Source organism: Pleurodeles waltl, chromosome 12 (genome assembly GCF_031143425.1).
Source record: "Pleurodeles waltl isolate 20211129_DDA chromosome 12, aPleWal1.hap1.20221129, whole genome shotgun sequence".
Classification (NCBI taxonomy): domain Eukaryota; kingdom Metazoa; phylum Chordata; class Amphibia; order Caudata; family Salamandridae; genus Pleurodeles; species Pleurodeles waltl.
The window spans coordinates 120,945,755-120,965,783 of NC_090451.1; the positions used below are offsets into that span (position 1 = coordinate 120,945,755).

General features: G+C 38.5%; 2 non-coding genes across 2 annotated transcripts; both read right to left on the reverse strand.

Annotated features, from left to right (window-relative positions):
• Window positions 1-4,950: 4,950 nt before the first annotated feature.
• TRNAS-GCU (transfer RNA serine (anticodon GCU)) lies at window positions 4,951-5,032 on the reverse strand. Its single transcript has one exon. It is a non-coding gene; the product is annotated as a tRNA-Ser (tRNA).
• Window positions 5,033-15,525: 10,493 nt separating this feature from the next.
• On the reverse strand, window positions 15,526-15,607 carry TRNAS-GCU (transfer RNA serine (anticodon GCU)). Its single transcript has one exon. It is a non-coding gene; the product is annotated as a tRNA-Ser (tRNA).
• Between the last annotated feature and the right edge of the window lie 4,422 nt (window positions 15,608-20,029).

Below are 20,029 nucleotides of genomic sequence, written 5' to 3' on the forward strand. Positions count from 1 at the left end.
AGCTAAGATTGCTTTATTTCAGTTGTACGTGGATTTAAAGTGCAATTTCATACAAATATTTTACTGGTATGGTGCTTTCGAGTCTCTAGGTGTCATTCATTGTTGGGGTGCTTACATGTCAACATTAGGCAGCAAATAGTACACAAATAAGGAAAACTGCCTTCCCATTTAATGTGCATTGTTCTGCAAAACGTTTTAAGTAGGAGAAAGTAAAACTTAGTTTATAAAACCGCCTAAACTGGGAGTATTGCCGCTACAGCTTTGACACTTCAGTTTAAAAACGTATGTGCATCAACAAGAAATATTTTTGCGCTAAATAAATTGCTGTCCGACTGCTCACTTAACGCATAAAACTGAGGCAGTCGTAATTACACCACATTGAAGTAATATCTTGGTGGTTTTCGTTGACGATGACTCAGCAGCAACAGATCAGATGACTTTTTATTAGTGATAGCGCATCACGGCCTTGATAAGTAAACTTACAAGGAGACACGCCTAGGTCGATGAACCTTTTGGACTACGTTCGGGGACTTCCCAGTACGAGATGTCTTTTGGCATCACAAATCAATGGATCAATATCTCAACAACAATCGCAATAACTAATCATCATGCTAATCAATAACCTTTAATGAGAGTCAATAAAGTGAACACACCATGACCTTTCAGTCATGAATAAAAACACCAATTTAGTTAAGTGTTAGGATACTTATTTCCCTATTGGTTACAATCTAAAGTCATTTCTGTTAATCTCATCGGCAATTCATCTCATTAGTAACTCTTCAGATTTGCAATTAGAAATGCAATTAATCAATGCATGGAGAATATTCACTCAGTATTAACACATCATTAATAAGAACCAACTTAGCAAAGTCTCAGTAGTGCATGATTCAAAAAAGCAAGAACTCAGTAATTTGTCTATTTGCGTCAGATTTTAGTGAACACCTTAACTAACCTCAAATTAGCATCAGCATGTTGGGCTTCATGCAAAACAATTTAGCAAACACAAATTTGGAAAACATCTAACTATGGCCTCTATCAAAGAGCAGTTGGTACCGAGAAAGAAAAGGCAAGCCGACAATTACAATTTTCATCAGATAGTTACCCATCCAACGGATCAGCAAACAGCGTCAGTCTTTGTCCTCAGGGCATCAGTCGTTTTCACCATCAGCAAAGATAGGACAGGGCAAAGCCTCTGTATTGCATAGCTGAGGAACAAGAACTCCCCTGATATAGAGGAGATATGAGTATCAGGTAAGGAATAAGTAAAGGGTGGTTTAGAGTATCAGGACGGACAAACGGCAAAGTCTCAAAGGAAATGGCCTAAATGGCTCAGTAGAATGGCAAAGAATGGGTTGGAGTGGAATGTCCAATAAATAGCTGATTTCTGCTCAGTTCATATGGTTAAATCAAAACTGTCTAATTTACTCCTAATTCCTCGTTGGATAATAATTTGTGCATCGTTATCTCTGTCCAATAATTATTCACGCATTTCACCAGAATTTTCCACAAACCATAGTTCACATGTCGTTGATTGGCCCATGTTATTGACGTCTTCATCGGTTGGAATGTCAGGTAAGAAAAGTTACACTTTACGCACCAGTCAGTAGTTCCATTGTTTTCTCCTACTCCAGGCAACCTTTCACCTGTTACGAATTACACTGTTGCATTCAGCAAGAATGTCTCCTTGAGCAAGTCGGGTCCCATGAGAAAGAATTTACTAGAGCTACACACATCTCTAGCTTCTGGAAAAGTACAGTTTTGTGTCCTTCAGGAAAACAGCACATTGCACGTTAGAAAAACACAGTTTAATATGAGACCAGGCGTGTAGGCCCAGACCCTCGCTAAACTAAGGCCTAGTGCTTAATGTACAAACTCCTAATACATAACTCCAATTTTGATATGTTAATACAAGTTCAAAACATCAGTACATAATTAATTCAGCATTAATAACTTTCATTAGTCTTCGTATACATTGGTAGCCACTCCCCGTGGGCACATTTCAAACGCGTGCATTATTTCTACATTAACACATTTTCTATGCAGTTTCATTACACAATATATTGCAAACTTCTACGTCCCCCAACTTAACAACCCTCCGCCTGAGGAAAGAATTTGTGATTCATGCACAGAACCCGGCCGGCGCTGTTTACAGTAATGCCTAAGCACAGTGCTCACATGAGCGGTGTTTCCAAACCGAGGCATTGTACTGTCGGAAATACCATGGGATACGTAATTTAACTTTCACATAAAATCGGGTTAAACCAGACATACCGCATATTAAAAAGTAAACACACAATAATAAACCAACAATGGTGGGATTCGAACCCTCGCATGCAGAGCACAATGGATTAGCAGTCCATCCCCTTAACCACTCGGCCACCTTGTCGTGTAAAAGTCAGTTTTCAGGAGGAAAAATATAGTAGCCGAAATGTGTTCTATGAGGTGATAGTTGTCCACACATAATAAAGAGCATATATTTACAGATTGTTATGGCAACTTGTTGTCTTCAGCTTTGCTCTAAATGACCTTGTTGTCCTTCCCTACTTCAGCTTGAATTTATATGATATATGTAATGGAATCATGAAAATTACACATTCCAAACGTGTTCTATCCATATGTGATCTACTGTCACACTACCCTCAAATTAGCTAAGATTGCTTTATTTCAGTTGTACGTGGATTTAAAGTGCAATTTCATACAAATATTTTACTGGTATGGTGCTTTCGAGTCTCTAGGTGTCATTCATTGTTGGGGTGCTTACATGTCAACATTAGGCAGCAAATAGTACACAAATAAGGAAAACTGCCTTCCCATTTAATGTGCATTGTTCTGCAAAACGTTTTAAGTAGGAGAAAGTAAAACTTAGTTTATAAAATCGCCTAAACTGGGAGTGTTGCCGCTACAGCTTTGACACTTCAGTTTAGAAACGTACGTGCATCAACAAGAAATATTTTTGCGCTAAATAAATTGCTGTCCGACTGCTCACGTAACGCATAAAACTGAGGCAGTCGTAATTACACCACATTGAAGTTATATCTTGGTGGTTTTCATTGATGATGACTCAGCAGCAACAGATCAGATGACTTTTTATTAGTGATAGCGCATCACGGCCTTGATAAGTAAACTTACAAGGAGACACGCCTAGGTCGATGAACCTTTTGGACTACGTTCGGGGACTTCCCAGTACGAGATGTCTTTTGGCATCACAAATCAATGGATCAATATCTCAACAACAATCGCAATAACTAATCATCATGCTAATCAATAACCTTTAATGAGAGTCAATAAAGTGAACACACCATGACCTTTCAGTCATGAATAAAAACACCAATTTAGTTAAGTGTTAGGATACTTCTTTCCCTATTGGTTACAATCTAAAGTCATTTCTGTTAATCTCATCGGCAATTCATCTCATTAGTAACTCTTCAGATTTGCAATTAGAAATGCAATTAATCAATGCATGGAGAATATTCACTCAGTATTAACACATCATTAATAAGAACCAACTTAGCAAAGTCTCAGTAGTGCATGATTCAAAAAAGCAAGAACTCAGTGATTTGTCTATTTGCGTCAGATTTTAGTGAACACCTTAACTAACCTCAAATTAGCATCAGCATGTTGGGCTTCATGCAAAACAATTTAGCAAACACAAATTTGGAAAACATCTAACTATGGCCTCTATCAAAGAGCAGTTGGTACCGAGAAAGAAAAGGCAAGCCGACAATTACAATTTTCATCAGATAGTTACCCATCCAACGGATCAGCAAACAGCGTCAGTCTTTGTCCTCAGGGCATCAGTCGTTTTCACCATCAGCAAAGATAGGACAGGGCAAAGCCTCTGTATTGCATAGCTGAGGAACAAGAACTCCCCTCATATAGAGGAGATATGAGTATCAGGTAAGGAATAACTAAAGGGTGGTTTATAGTATCAGGACGAACAAACAGCAAAGTCTCAAAGGAAATGGCCTAAATGGCTCAGTAGAATGGCAAAGAATGGGTTGGAGTGGAATGTCCAATAAATAGCTGATTTCTGCTCAGGTCATATGGTTAAATCAAAACTGTCTAATTTACTCCTAATTCCTCGTTGGATAATAATTTGTGCATCGTTATCTCTGTCCAATAATTATTCACGCATTTCACCAGAATTTTCCACAAACCATAGTTCACATGTCGTTGATTGGCCCATGTTATTGACGTCTTCATCGGTTGGAATGTCAGGTAAGAAAAGTTACACTTAACGCACCAGTCAGTAGTTCCATTGTTTTCTCCTACTCCAGGCAACCTTGCACCTGTTACGAATTACACTGTTGCATTCAGCAAGAATGTCTCCTTGAGCAAGTCGGGTCCCATGAGAAAGAATTTACTACAGCTACACACATCTCTAGCTTCTGGAAAAGTACAGTTTCGTGCCCTTCAGGTAAACAGCACATTGCACGTTAGAAAAACACAGTTTAATATGAGACCAGACATGTAGGCCCAGACCCTCGCTAAACTAAGGCCTAGTGCTTAATGTACAAACTCCTAATACATAACTCCAATTTTGATATGTTAATACAAGTTCAAAACATCAGTACATAATTAAGTCAGCATTAATAACTTTCATTAGTCTTCGTATACATTGGTAGCCACTCCCCGTGGGCACATTTTAAACACTTGCATTATTTCTACATTAACACATTTTCTATGCAGTTTCATTACACAATATATTGCAAACTTCTACGTCCCCCAACTTAACAATCCTCCGCCTGAGGAAAGAATTTGTGATTCATGCACAGAACCCGGCCGGCGCTGTTTACAGTAATGCCTAAGCACAGTGCTCACCTGAGCGGTGTTTCCAAACCGAGGCATTGTACTGTCGGAAATACCATGGGATACGTAATTTAACTTTCACATAAAATAGGGTTAAACCAGACATACCGCACATAAAAAAGTAAACACACAATAATAAACCGACAAGGGTGGGATTCGAACCCACGCATGCAGAGCACAATGGATTAGCAGTCCATCGCCTTAACCACTCGGCCACCTTGTCATGTAAAGGTCAGTTTTCAGGAGGAAAAAATATAGTAGCCGAAATGTGTTCTATGAGGTGATAGTTGTCCACACATAATAAAGAGCATATATTTACAGATTGTTATGGCAACTTGTTGTCTTCAGCTTTGCTCTAAATGACCTTGTTGTCCTTCCCTACTTCAGCTTGAATTTATATGATATATGTAATGGAATCATGAAAATTACACATTCCAAACGTGTTCTATCCATATGTGATCTACTGTCACACTACCCTCAAATGAGCTAAGATTGCTTTATTTCAGTTGTACGTGGATTTAAAGTGCAATTTCATACAAATATTTTACTGGTATGGTGCTTTCGAGTCTCTAGGTGTCAATCATTGTTGGGGTGCTTATCTGTCAACATTAGGCAGCAAATAGTACACAAATAAGGAAAACTGCCTTCCCATTTAATGTGCATTGTTCTGCAAAACGTTTTAAGTAGGAGAAAGTAAAACTTAGTTTATAAAACCGCCTAAAGTGGGAGTATTGCCGCTACAGCTTTGACACTTCAGTTTAAAAACGTACGTGCATCAACAAGAAATATTTTTGCGCTAAATAAATTGCTGTCCGACTGCTCACGTAACGCATAAAACTGAGGCAGTCGTAATTACACCACATTGAAGTAATATCTTGGTGGTTTTCGTTGACGATGACTCAGCAGCAACAGATCAGATGACTTTTTATTAGTGATAGCGCATCACGGCCTTGATAAGTAAACTTACAAGGAGACACGCCTAGGTCGATGAACCTTTTGGACTACGTTCGGCGACTTCCCAGTACGAGATGTCTTTTGACATCACAAATCAATGGATCAATATCTCAACAACAATCGCAATAACTAATCATCATGCTAATCAATAACCTTTAATGAGAGTCAATAAAGTGAACACACCATGACCTTTCAGTCATGAATAAAAACACCAATTTAGTTAAGTGTTAGGATACTTATTTCCCTATTGGTTACAATCTAAAGTCATTTCTGTTAATCTCATCGGCAATTCATCTCATTAGTAACTCTTCAGATTTGCAATTAGAAATGCAATTAATCAATGCATGGAGAATATTCACTCAGTATTAACACATCATTAATAAGAACCAACTTAGCAAAGTCTCAGTAGTGCATGATTCAACAAAGCAAGAACTCAGTCATTTGTCTATTTGCGTCAGATTTTAGTGAACACCTTAACTAACCTCAAATTAGAATCAGAATGTTGGGCTTCATGCAAAACAATTTAGCAAACACAAATTTGGAAAACTTATGGCCTCTATCAAAGAGCAGTTGGTACCGAGAAAGGAAAGGCAAGCCGACAATTACAATTTTCATCAGATAGTTACCCATCCAACGGATCAGCAAACAGCGTCAGTCTTTGTCCTCAGGCCATCAGTCGTTTTCACCATCAGCAAAGATAGGACAGGGCAAAGCCTCTGTATTGCATAGCTGAGAAACAAGAACTCCCCTCATATAGAGGAGATATGAGTATCAGGTAAGGAATAAGTAAAGGGTGGTTTAGAGTATCAGGACGAACAAACGGCAAAGTCTCAAAGGAAATGGCCTAAATGGCTCAGTAGAATGGCAAAGAATGGGTTGGAGTGGAATGTCCAATAAATAGCTGATTTCTGCTCAGGTCATATGGTTAAATCAAAACTGTCTAATTTACTCCTAATTCCTCGTTGGATAATAATTTGTGCATCGTTATCTCTGTCCAATAATTATTCACGCATTTCACCAGAATTTTCCACCAACCATAGTTCACATGTCGTTGATTGGCCCATGTTATTGACATCTTCATCGGTTGGAATGTCAGGTAAGAAAAGTTACACTTTACGCACCAGTCAGTAGTTCCATTGTTTTCTCCTACTCCAGGCAACCTTGCACCTGTTACGAATTACACTGTTGCATTCAGCAAGAATGTCTCCTTGAGCAAGTCGGGTCCCATGAGAAAGAATTTATTACAGCTACACACATCTCTAGCTTCTGGAAAAGTACAGTTTCGTGTCCTTCAGGAAAACAGCACATTGCACGTTAGAAAAACACAGTTTAATATGAGACCAGGCATGTAGGCCCAGACCTTCGCTAAACTAAGGCCTAGTGCTTAATGTACAAACTCCTAATACATAACTCCAATTTTGATATGTTAATACAAGTTCAAAACATCAGTACATAATTAATTCAGCATTAATAACTTTCATTAGTCTTCCTATACATTGGTAGCCACTCCCCGTGGGCACATTTCAAATGCGTGCATTATTTCTACATTAACACATTTTCTTAGCAGTTTCATTACACAATATATTGCAAACTTCTACGTCCCCCAACTTAACAACCCTCCGCCTGAAGAAAGAATTTGTGATTCATGCACAGAAACCGGCCGGCGCTGTTTACAGTAATGCCTAAGCACAGTGCTCATCTGAGCGGTGTTTCCAAACCGAGGCATTGTACTGTCGGAAATACCATGGGATACGTAATTTAACTTTCACATAAAATAGGGTTAAACCAGACATACCGCATATTAAAAAGTAAACACACAATAATAAACCAACAAGGGTGGGATTCGAACCCACTCATGCAGAGCACAATTTATTAGCAGTCCACCGCCTTAACCACTCGGCCACCTTGTCGTGTAAAGGTCAGTTTTCAGGAGGAAAAAATATAGTAGCCGAAATGTGTTCTATGAGGTGATAGTTGTCCACACATAATAAAGAGCATATATTTACAGATTGTTATGGCAACTTGTTGTCTTCAGCTTTGCTCTAAATGACCTTGTTGTCCTTCCCTACTTCAGCTTGAATTTATATGATATATGTAATGGAATCATGAAAATTACACATTCCAAACGTGTTGTATCCATATGTGATCTACTGTCACACTACCCTCAAATGAGCTAAGATTGCTTTATTTCAGTTGTACGTGGATTTAAAGTGCAATTTCATACAAATATTTTACTGGTATGGTGCTTTCGAGTCTCTAGGTGTCATTCATTGTTGGGGTGCTTACATGTCAACATTAGGCAGGAAATAGGACACAAATAAGGAAAACTGCCTTCCCATTTAATGTGCATTGTTCTGCAAAACGTTTTAAGTAGGAGAAAGTAAAACTTAGTTTATAAAACCGCCTAAACTGGGAGTATTGCCGATACAGCTTTGACACTTCAGTTTAAAAACGTACGTGCATCAACAAGAAATATTTTTGCGCTAAATAAATTGCTGTCCGACTGCTCACGTAACGCATAAAACTGAGGTAGTCGTAATTACACCACATTGAAGTAATATCTTGGTGGTTTTCGTTGACGATGACTCAGCAGCAACATATCAGATGACTTTTTATTAGTGATAGCGCATCACGGCCTTGATAAGTAAACTTACAAGGAGACACGCCTAGGTCGATGAACCTTTTGGACTACGTTCAGGGACTTCCCAGTACGAGATGTCTTTTGGCATCACAAATCAATGGATCAATATCTCAACAACAATCGCAATAACTAATCATCATGCTAATCAATAACCTTTAATGAGAGTCAATAAAGTGAACACACCATGACCTTTCAGTCATGAATAAAAACACCAATTTAGTTAAGTGTTAGGATACTTATTTCCCTATTGGTTACAATCTAAAGTCATTTCTGTTAATCTCATCGGCAATTCATCTCATTAGTAACTCTTCAGATTTGCAATTAGAAATGCAATTAATCAATGCATGGAGAATATTCACTCAGTATTAACACATCATTAATAAGAACCAACTTAGCAAAGTCTCAGTAGTGCATGATTCAAAAAAGCAAGAACTCAGTAATTTGTCTATTTGCGTCAGATTTTAGTGAACACCTTAACTAACCTCAAATTAGCATCAGCATGTTGGGCTTCATGCAAAACAATTTAGCAAACACAAATTTGGAAAACATCTAACTATGGCCTCTATCAAAGAGCAGTTGGTACCGAGAAAGAAAAGGCAAGCCGACAATTACAATTTTCATCAGATAGTTACCCATCCAACGGATCAGCAAACAGCGTCAGTCTTTGTCCTCAGGGCATCAGTCGTTTTCACCATCAGCAAAGATAGGACAGGGCAAAGCCTCTGTATTGCATAGCTGAGGAACAAGAACTCCCCTGATATAGAGGAGATATGAGTATCAGGTAAGGAATAAGTAAAGGGTGGTTTAGAGTATCAGGACGGACAAACGGCAAAGTCTCAAAGGAAATGGCCTAAATGGCTCAGTAGAATGGCAAAGAATGGGTTGGAGTGGAATGTCCAATAAATAGCTGATTTCTGCTCAGTTCATATGGTTAAATCAAAACTGTCTAATTTACTCCTAATTCCTCGTTGGATAATAATTTGTGCATCGTTATCTCTGTCCAATAATTATTCACGCATTTCACCAGAATTTTCCACAAACCATAGTTCACATGTCGTTGATTGGCCCATGTTATTGACGTCTTCATCGGTTGGAATGTCAGGTAAGAAAAGTTACACTTTACGCACCAGTCAGTAGTTCCATTGTTTTCTCCTACTCCAGGCAACCTTTCACCTGTTACGAATTACACTGTTGCATTCAGCAAGAATGTCTCCTTGAGCAAGTCGGGTCCCATGAGAAAGAATTTACTAGAGCTACACACATCTCTAGCTTCTGGAAAAGTACAGTTTTGTGTCCTTCAGGAAAACAGCACATTGCACGTTAGAAAAACACAGTTTAATATGAGACCAGGCGTGTAGGCCCAGACCCTCGCTAAACTAAGGCCTAGTGCTTAATGTACAAACTCCTAATACATAACTCCAATTTTGATATGTTAATACAAGTTCAAAACATCAGTACATAATTAATTCAGCATTAATAACTTTCATTAGTCTTCGTATACATTGGTAGCCACTCCCCGTGGGCACATTTCAAACGCGTGCATTATTTCTACATTAACACATTTTCTATGCAGTTTCATTACACAATATATTGCAAACTTCTACGTCCCCCAACTTAACAACCCTCCGCCTGAGGAAAGAATTTGTGATTCATGCACAGAACCCAGCCGGCGCTGTTTACAGTAATGCCTAAGCACAGTGCTCACATGAGCGGTGTTTCCAAACCGAGGCATTGTACTGTCGGAAATACCATGGGATACGTAATTTAACTTTCACATAAAATCGGGTTAAACCAGACATACCGCATATTAAAAAGTAAACACACAATAATAAACCAACAATTGTGGGATTCGAACCCTCGCATGCAGAGCACAATGGATTAGCAGTCCATCCCCTTAACCACTCGGCCACCTTGTCGTGTAAAAGTCAGTTTTCAGGAGGAAAAATATAGTAGCCGAAATGTGTTCTATGAGGTGATAGTTGTCCACACATAATAAAGAGCATATATTTACAGATTGTTATGGCAACTTGTTGTCTTCAGCTTTGCTCTAAATGACCTTGTTGTCCTTCCCTACTTCAGCTTGAATTTATATGATATATGTAATGGAATCATGAAAATTACACATTCCAAACGTGTTCTATCCATATGTGATCTACTGTCACACTACCCTCAAATGAGCTAAGATTGCTTTATTTCAGTTGTACGTGGATTTAAAGTGCAATTTCATACAAATATTTTACTGGTATGGTGCTTTCGAGTCTCTAGGTGTCAATCATTGTTGGGGTGCTTATCTGTCAACATTAGGCAGCAAATAGTACACAAATAAGGAAAACTGCCTTCCCATTTAATGTGCATTGTTCTGCAAAACGTTTTAAGTAGGAGAAAGTAAAACTTAGTTTATAAAACCGCCTAAAGTGGGAGTATTGCCGCTACAGCTTTGACACTTCAGTTTAAAAACGTACGTGCATCAACAAGAAATATTTTTGCGCTAAATAAATTGCTGTCCGACTGCTCACGTAACGCATAAAACTGAGGCAGTCGTAATTACACCACATTGAAGTAATATCTTGGTGGTTTTCGTTGACGATGACTCAGCAGCAACAGATCAGATGACTTTTTATTAGTGATAGCGCATCACGGCCTTGATAAGTAAACTTACAAGGAGACACGCCTAGGTCGATGAACCTTTTGGACTACGTTCGGCGACTTCCCAGTACGAGATGTCTTTTGACATCACAAATCAATGGATCAATATCTCAACAACAATCGCAATAACTAATCATCATGCTAATCAATAACCTTTAATGAGAGTCAATAAAGTGAACACACCATGACCTTTCAGTCATGAATAAAAACACCAATTTAGTTAAGTGTTAGGATACTTATTTCCCTATTGGTTACAATCTAAAGTCATTTCTGTTAATCTCATCGGCAATTCATCTCATTAGTAACTCTTCAGATTTGCAATTAGAAATGCAATTAATCAATGCATGGAGAATATTCACTCAGTATTAACACATCATTAATAAGAACCAACTTAGCAAAGTCTCAGTAGTGCATGATTCAACAAAGCAAGAACTCAGTCATTTGTCTATTTGCGTCAGATTTTAGTGAACACCTTAACTAACCTCAAATTAGAATCAGAATGTTGGGCTTCATGCAAAACAATTTAGCAAACACAAATTTGGAAAACTTATGGCCTCTATCAAAGAGCAGTTGGTACCGAGAAAGGAAAGGCAAGCCGACAATTACAATTTTCATCAGATAGTTACCCATCCAACGGATCAGCAAACAGCGTCAGTCTTTGTCCTCAGGCCATCAGTCGTTTTCACCATCAGCAAAGATAGGACAGGGCAAAGCCTCTGTATTGCATAGCTGAGAAACAAGAACTCCCCTCATATAGAGGAGATATGAGTATCAGGTAAGGAATAAGTAAAGGGTGGTTTAGAGTATCAGGACGAACAAACGGCAAAGTCTCAAAGGAAATGGCCTAAATGGCTCAGTAGAATGGCAAAGAATGGGTTGGAGTGGAATGTCCAATAAATAGCTGATTTCTGCTCAGGTCATATGGTTAAATCAAAACTGTCTAATTTACTCCTAATTCCTCGTTGGATAATAATTTGAGCATCGTTATCTCTGTCCAATAATTATTCACGCATTTCACCAGAATTTTCCACCAACCATAGTTCACATGTCGTTGATTGGCCCATGTTATTGACGTCTTCATCGGTTGGAATGTCAGGTAAGAAAAGTTACACTTTACGCACCAGTCAGTAGTTCCATTGTTTTCTCCTACTCCAGGCAACCTTGCACCTGTTACGAATTACACTGTTGCATTCAGCAAGAATGTCTCCTTGAGCAAGTCGGGTCCCATGAGAAAGAATTTATTACAGCTACACACATCTCTAGCTTCTGGAAAAGTACAGTTTCGTGTCCTTCAGGAAAACAGCACATTGCACGTTAGAAAAACACAGTTTAATATGAGACCAGGCATGTAGGCCCAGACCTTCGCTAAACTAAGGCCTAGTGCTTAATGTACAAACTCCTAATACATAACTCCAATTTTGATATGTTAATACAAGTTCAAAACATCAGTACATAATTAATTCAGCATTAATAACTTTCATTAGTCTTCCTATACATTGGTAGCCACTCCCCGTGGGCACATTTCAAATGCGTGCATTATTTCTACATTAACACATTTTCTTAGCAGTTTCATTACACAATATATTGCAAACTTCTACGTCCCCCAACTTAACAACCCTCCGCCTGAAGAAAGAATTTGTGATTCATGCACAGAAACCGGCCGGCGCTGTTTACAGTAATGCCTAAGCACAGTGCTCATCTGAGCGGTGTTTCCAAACCGAGGCATTGTACTGTCGGAAATACCATGGGATACGTAATTTAACTTTCACATAAAATAGGGTTAAACCAGACATACCGCATATTAAAAAGTAAACACACAATAATAAACCAACAAGGGTGGGATTCGAACCCACTCATGCAGAGCACAATTTATTAGCAGTCCACCGCCTTAACCACTCGGCCACCTTGTCGTGTAAAGGTCAGTTTTCAGGAGGAAAAAATATAGTAGCCGAAATGTGTTCTATGAGGTGATAGTTGTCCACACATAATAAAGAGCATATATTTACAGATTGTTATGGCAACTTGTTGTCTTCAGCTTTGCTCTAAATGACCTTGTTGTCCTTCCCTACTTCAGCTTGAATTTATATGATATATGTAATGGAATCATGAAAATTACACATTCCAAACGTGTTGTATCCATATGTGATCTACTGTCACACTACCCTCAAATGAGCTAAGATTGCTTTATTTCAGTTGTACGTGGATTTAAAGTGCAATTTCATACAAATATTTTACTGGTATGGTGCTTTCGAGTCTCTAGGTGTCATTCATTGTTGGGGTGCTTACATGTCAACATTAGGCAGGAAATAGGACACAAATAAGGAAAACTGCCTTCCCATTTAATGTGCATTGTTCTGCAAAACGTTTTAAGTAGGAGAAAGTAAAACTTAGTTTATAAAACCGCCTAAACTGGGAGTATTGCCGATACAGCTTTGACACTTCAGTTTAAAAACGTACGTGCATCAACAAGAAATATTTTTGCGCTAAATAAATTGCTGTCCGACTGCTCACGTAACGCATAAAACTGAGGTAGTCGTAATTACACCACATTGAAGTAATATCTTGGTGGTTTTCGTTGACGATGACTCAGCAGCAACATATCAGATGACTTTTTATTAGTGATAGCGCATCACGGCCTTGATAAGTAAACTTACAAGGAGACACGCCTAGGTCGATGAACCTTTTGGACTACGTTCGGGGACTTCCCAGTACGAGATGTCTTTTGGCATCACAAATCAATGGATCAATATCTCAACAACAATCGCAATAACTAATCATCATGCTAATCAATAACCTTTAATGAGAGTCAATAAAGTGAACACACCATGACCTTTCAGTCATGAATAAAAACACCAATTTAGTTAAGTGTTAGGATACTTATTTCCCTATTGGTTACAATCTAAAGTCATTTCTGTTAATCTCATCGGCAATTCATCTCATTAGTAACTCTTCAGGTTTGCAATTAGAAATGCAATTAATCAATGCATGGAGAATATTCACTCAGTATTAACACATCATTAATAAGAACCAACTTAGCAAAGTCTCAGTAGTGCATGATTTAAAAAAGCAAGAACTCAGTAATTTGTCTATTTGCGTCAGATTTTAGTGAACACCGTAACTAACCTCAAATTAGAATCAGCATGTTGGGCTTCATGCAAAACAATTTAGCAAACACAAATTTGGAAAACATCTAACTATGGCCTCTATCAAGGAACAGTTGGTACCGAGAAAGAAAAGGCAAGCCGACAATTAAAATTTTCATCAGATAGTTACCCATCCAACGGATCAGCAAACAGCGTCAGTCTTTGTCCTCAGGGCATCAGTCGTTTTCACCATCAGCAAAGATAGGACAGGGCAAAGCCTCTGTATTGCATAGCTGAGGAACAAGAACTCCCCTCATATAGAGGAGATATGAGTATCAGATAAGGAATAAGTAAAGGGTGGTTTAGAGTATCAGGACGAACAAACGGCAAAGTCTCAAAGGAAATGGCCTAAATGGCTCAGTAGAATGGCAAAGAATGGGTTGGAGTGGAATGTCCAATAAATAGCTGATTTCTGCTCAGGTCATATGGTTAAATCAAAACTGTCTAATTTACTCCTAATTCCTCGTTGGATAATAATTTGTGCATCGTTATCTCTGTCCAATAATTATTCACGCATTTCACCAGAATTTTCCACAAACCATAGTTCACATGCCGTTGATTGGCCCATGTTATTGACGTCTTCATCGGTTGGAATGTCAGGTAAGAAAAGTTACACTTTACGCACCAGTCAGTAGTTCCATTGTTTTCTCCTACTCCAGGCAACCTTGCACCTGTTACGAATTACACTGTTGCATTCAGCAAGAATGTCTCCTTGAGCAAGTCGGGTCCCATGAGAAAGAATTTACTAGAGCTACACACATCTCTAGCTTCTGGAAAAGTACAGTTTCGTGTCCTTCAGGAAAACAGCACATTGCACGTTAGAAAAACACAGTTTAATATGAGACCAGGCATGTAGGCCCAGACCCTCGCTAAACTAAGGCCTAGTGCTTAATGTACAAACTCCTAATACATAACTCCAATTTTATTATGTTAATACAAGTTCAAAACATCAGTACATAATTAATTCAGCATTAATAACTTTCATTAGTCTTCGTATACATTGGTAGCCACTCCCCGTGGGCACATTTCAAACGCGTGCATTATTTCTACATTAACACATTTTCTATGCAGTTTCATTACACAATATATTGCAAACTTCTACGTCCCCCAACTTAACAAACCTCCGCCTGAGGAAAGAATTTGTGATTCATGCACACAACCCGGCCGGCGCTGTTTACAGTAATGCCTAAGCACAGTGCTCACCTGAGCGGTGTTTCCAAACCGAGGAATTGTACTGTCGGAAATACCATGGGATACGTAATTTAACTTTCACATAAAATAGGGTTAAACCAGACACACCGCATATTAAAAAGTAAACACACAATAATAAACCGACAAGGGTGGGATTCGAACCCACGCATGCAGAGCACAATGGATTAGCAGTCCATCGCCTTAACCACTCGGCCACCTTGTCGTGTAAAAGTCAGTTTTCAGGAGGAAAAAATATAGTAGCCGAAATGTGTTCTATGAGGTGATAGTTGTCCACACATAATGAAGAGCATATATTTACAGATTGTTATGGCAACTTGTTGTCTTCAGCTTTGCTCTAAATGACCTTGTTGTCCTTCCCTACTTCAGCTTGAAATTATATGATATATGTAATGGAATCATGAAAATTACACATTCCAAACGTGTTCTATCCATATGTGATCTACTGTCACACTACCCTCAAATGAGCTAAGATTGCTTTATTTCAGTTGTACGTGGATTTAAAGTGCAATTTCATACAAATATTTTACTGGTATGGTGCTTTCGAGTCTCTAGGTGTCATTCATTGTTGGGGTGCTTACATGTCAACATTAGGCAGCAAATAGTACACAAATAAGGAAAACTGCCTTCCCATTTAATGTGCATTGTTCTGCAAAACGTTTTAAGTAGGAGAAAGTAAAACTTAGTTTATAAAACCGCCTAAACTGGGAGTATTGCCGCTACAGCTTTGACACTTCAGTTTAAAAACGTACGCGCATCAACAAGAAATATTTTTGCGCTAAATAAATTGCTGTCCGACTGCTCACGTAACGCATAAAACTGAGGCAGTCGTAACTACACCACATTGAAGTTATATCTTGGTGGTTTTCATTGATGATGACTCAGCAGCAACAGATCAGATGACTTTTTATTAGTGATAGCGCATCACGGCCTTGATAAGTAAACTTACAAGGAGACACGCCTAGGTCGATGAACCTTTTGGACTACGTTCGGGGACTTCCCAGTACGAGATGTCTTTTGGCATCACAAATCAATGGATCAATATCTCAACAACAATCGCAATAACTAATCATCATGCTAATCAATAACCTTTAATGAGAGTCAATAAAGTGAACACACCATGACCTTTCAGTCATGAATAAAAACACCAATTTAGTTAAGTGTTAGGATACTTATTTCCCTATTGGTTACAATCTAAAGTCATTTCTGTTAATCTCATCGGCAATTCATCTCATTAGTAACTCTTCAGATTTGCAATTAGAAATGCAATTAATCAATTCATGGAGAATATTCACTCAGTATTAACACATCATTAATAAGAACCAACTTAGCAAAGTCTCAGTATTGCATGATTCAAAAAAGCAAGAACTCAGTAATTTGTCTATTTGCGTCAGATTTTAGTGAACACCTTAACTAACCTCAAATTAGCATCAGCATGTTGGGCTTCATGCAAAACAATTTAGCAAACACAAATTTGGAAAACATCTAACTATGGCCTCTATCTAAGAGCAGTTGCTACCGAGAAATAAAAGGCAAGCCGACAATTACAATTTTCATCAGATAGTTACTCATCCAACGGATCAGCAAACAGCGTCAGTCTTTGTCCTCAGGTCATCAGTCGTTTTCACCATCAGCAAAGATAGGACAGGGCAAAGCCTCTGTATTGCATAGCTGAGGAACAAGAACTCCCCTCATATAGAGGAGCTATGAGTATCAGGTAAGGAATAAGTAAAGGGTGGTTTAGAGTATCAGGACGAACAAACGGCAAAGTCTCAAAGGAAATGGCCTAAATGGCTCAGTAGAATGGCAAAGAATGGGTTGGAGTGGAATGTCCAATAAATAGCTGATTTCTGCTCAGGTCATATGGTTAAATCAAAACTCTCTAATTTACTCCTAATTCCTCATTGGATAATAATTTGTGCATCGTTATCTCTGTCCAATAATTATTCACGCATTTCACCAGAATTTTCCACAAACCATAGTTCACATGTCCTTGATTGGCCCATGTTATTGTCGTCTTCATCGGTTGGAATGTCAGGTAAGAAAAGTTACACTTTACGCACCAGTCAGTAGTTCCATTGTTTTCTCCTACTCCAGGCAACCTTGCACCTGTTACGAATTACACTGTTGCATTCAGCAAGAATGTCTCCTTGAGCAAGTCGGGTCCCATGAGAAAGAATTTACTACAGCTACACACATCTCTAGCTTCTGGAAAAGTACAGTTTCGTGTCCTTCAGGAAAACAGCACATTGCATGTTAGAAAAACACAGTTTAATATGAGACCAGGCATGTAGGCCCAGACCCTGGCTAAACTAAGGCCTAGTGCTTAATGTACAAACTCCTAATACATAACTCCAATTTTGATATGTTAATACAAGTTCAAAACATCAGTACATAATTAATTCAGCATTAATAACTTTCATTAGTCTTCGTATACATTGGTAGCCACTCCCCGTGGGCACATTTCAAACGCGTGCATTATTTCTACATTAACACATTTTCTATGCAGTTTCATTACACAATATATTGCAAACTTCTACGTCCCCCAACTTAACAACCCTCCGCCTGAGGAAAGAATTTGTGATTCATGCACAGAACCCGGCCGGCGCTGTTTACAGTAATGCCTAAGCACAGTGCTCACCTGAGCGGTGTTTCCAAACCGAGGCATTGTACTGTCGGAAATACCATGGGATACGTAATTTAACTTTCACATAACATAGGGTTAAACCAGACATACCGCATATTAAAAAGTAAACACACAATAATAAACTGACAATGGTGGGATTCAAACCCACGCATGCAGAGCACAATGGATTAGCACTCCATCACCTTAACCACTCGGCCACCTTGTCGTGTAAAGGTCAGTTTTCAGGAGGAAAAAATATAGTAGCCGAAATGTGTATCTATGAGGTGATAGTTGTCCACACATAATAAAGAGCATATATTTACAGATTGTTATGGCAACTTGTTGTCTTCAGCTTTGCTCTAAATGACCTTGTTGTCCTTCCCTACTTTAGCTTGAATTTATATGATATGTGTAATGGAATCATGAAAATTACACATTCCAAACGTGTTCTATCCATATGTGATCTACTGTCACACTACCCTCAAATGAGCTAAGATTGCTTTATTTCAGTTGTACGTGGATTTAAAGTGCAATTTCATACAAATATTTTACTGGTATGGTGCTTTCGAGTCTCTAGGTGTCATTCATTGTTGGGGTGCTTACATGTCAACATTAGGCAGCAAATAGTACACAAATAAGGAAAACTGCCTTCCCATTTAATGTGCATTGTTCTGCAAAACGTTTTAAGTAGAAGAAAGTAAAACTTAGTTTATAAAACCGCCTAAACTCGGAGTATTGCCGCTACAGCTTTGCCACTTCAGTTTAAAAACGTACATGCATCAACAAGAAATATTTTTGCGCTAAATAAATTGCTGTCCGGCTGCTCACGTAACGCATAAAACTGAGGCAGTCGTAATTACACCACATTGAAGTTATATCTTGGTGGTTTTCGTTGACGATGACTCAGCAGGAACAGATCAGATGACTTTTTATTAGTGATAGCGCATCACGGCCTTGATAAGTAAACTTACAAGGAGACGCGCATAGGTTGATGAACCTTTTGGACTACGTTCGGGGACTTCCCAGTACGAGATGTCTTTTGGCATCACAAATCAATGGATCAATATCTCAACAACAATCGCAATAACTAAACATCATGCTAATCAATAACCTTTAATGAGAGTCAATAAAGTGAACACACCATGACCTTTCAGTCATGAATAAAAACACCAATTTAGTTAAGTGTTAGGATACTTATTTCCCTATTGGTTACAATCTAAAGTCATTTCTGTTAATCTCATCGGCAATTCATCTCATTAGTAACTCTTCATATTTGCAATTAGAAATGCAATTAATCAATGCATGGAGAATATTCACTCAGTATTAACACATCATTAATAAGAACCAACTTAGCAAAGTCTCAGTAGTGCATGATTCAAAAAAGCAAGAACTCAGTCATTTGTCTATTTGCGTCAGATTTTAGTGAACACCTTAACTAAACTCAAATTAGCATCAGCATGTTGGGCTTCATGCAAAACAATTTAGCAAACACAAATTTGGAAAACATCTAACTATGGCCTCTATCAAAGAGCAGTTGGTACCGAGAAAGAAAAGGCAAGCCGACAATTACAATTTTCATCAGATAGTTACCCATCCAACGGATCAGCAAACAGCGTCAGTCTTTGTCCTCAGGCCATCAGTCGTTTTCACCATCAGCAAAGATAGGACAGGGCAAAGCCTCTGTATTGCATAGCTGAGGAACAAGAACTCCCCTCATATAGAGGAGATATGATTATCAGGTAGGGAATAAGTAAAGGGTGGTTTAGAGTATCAGGACGAACAAACGGCAAAGTCTCAAAGGAAATGGCCTAAATGGCTCAGTAGAATGGCAAAGAATGGGTTGGAGTGGAATGTCCAATAAATAGCTGATTTCTGCTCAGGTCATATGGTTAAATCAAAACTGTCTAATTTACTCCTAATTCCTCGTTGGATAATAATTTGTGCATCGTTATCTCTGTCCAATAATTATTCACGCATTTCACCAGAATTTTCCACAAACCA